General features: G+C 38.4%; 1 long non-coding RNA gene across 2 annotated transcripts in view; it reads left to right on the forward strand.

The window, feature by feature from the left end:
• The window catches only part of LOC108445481, a 29,817-nt gene extending 28,830 nt beyond the window's left edge, over positions 1–987 (forward strand). For both annotated transcript variants that reach the window (XR_001860355.1, XR_001860354.1), the window contains one exon: positions 619–987. This is a non-coding gene — a long non-coding RNA (uncharacterized LOC108445481). The remainder of the gene's footprint in view (positions 1–618) is intronic.
• The last annotated feature ends 335 nt before the right edge of the window (positions 988–1,322 follow it).

Below are 1,322 nucleotides of genomic sequence, written 5' to 3' on the forward strand. Positions count from 1 at the left end.
CAGAGGAAAGCCATACTGCATCAGTGGAAAAGTTGCTGAAAATGGCTCTGATAGCAGAATAGAGGGACAGACTATTGGACAAAAGGGTGATGCCCAGTTTTGGGGCATGGCCATTGGAAGGAATGCCCTGGCAGCGCTCCAGGCTTAAAACCCCAGCTTGCCATAGTGGGTGCTTTTCATCCAAGCTTTCAGAGACATCACATCAGTTTGGTTTAGTAAATATTTCAACAGCGTTTTGAAGTTCCAATGAAAACAGAGAAAAGCTTTGATGTCTACAGACCCTTTATCCCACCACACATCTCACCCCATGTTTTTCAGCAACATTGTTGAGTCAGTGCTCACTGAGGCCAAAGGGGTGCAAGGTGCAAAATCTTAGGCCCAGTGAAGGCAGCAGAAAACTTTTCCCTGTTACAGTGAAGCCAGGCTCATGCTGAAGTTAGTCAAAAAGAGCGATTTTAGTTTCTCTGTTTCTCTCATTAAAAAAAAAAAAAAACAACAACAAAACCAAAAACCAGAAAGAATTCTGGTCAGAAAACTAGAAGTTCTCAAAAAAAACCTAAATGAAAAGAGCATAATGTGTGAGGAGTTATTTTAATTATTATTCATTTATTTTTGCAGGAAGGGTTATCTTGGACATTAATCCATGGAAGAGAACCAAACTGGGATTTTTTTTGATGGCCACCCTGGAAATCCCTGCATCACTGAAGCTGTGGTAACAAGTGCCTTCTGGGTGGATACACATGAATTTGTCAGATTGGTTTTCCCAACAGAACTTTTTTTCAACAAAATTGTTATTCTCCTTCTGAAAATGCCTGTTCTGTAATATGGATATTTTGTGTATATTAAACATTCCAGGAAAAATTCCTACCCAGCAAGCCTATTCAATGCCTTACTTATTTTCCTTCTTTGTGTTTTGTTTCCCAAACATAAATACTTACAATAATTTCTAGGGCTCCCAAGTTTAATAAAGACTATGTTGTGAGTCTTTGCCACGTTACATTTCTGCTTGTTTGAAAATATCGTGCAAAACAACTGGAGGGCCAAAGAATGCCTTGACACAAACTGGGGATTTCTGCAATACCTGTGTGGGTGTTTAAGGGGGAAAACACTGCAGGCTGAAGTTGGATTCCAGTGGATATGCTAGTATATATGCATGATATCTGGTTTGTTTTCCTCTCTATTTTCTCTCTGCTACCCTATCTTTCTCTATGTTTCCTAATATTTTTTCAGTGTTTTCTTTATGAGTAGCTTTTTAAATTTTCTCTTTTTGTTTTAACCACCAAGGTGGATTTTAATTTTCTTTCCTTTTTCTGCCTTTTCTT

Source organism: Corvus brachyrhynchos, unplaced genomic scaffold, assembly GCF_000691975.1.
Source record: "Corvus brachyrhynchos isolate BGI_N302 unplaced genomic scaffold, ASM69197v1 scaffold331, whole genome shotgun sequence".
In the NCBI taxonomy this organism is placed as follows: domain Eukaryota; kingdom Metazoa; phylum Chordata; class Aves; order Passeriformes; family Corvidae; genus Corvus; species Corvus brachyrhynchos.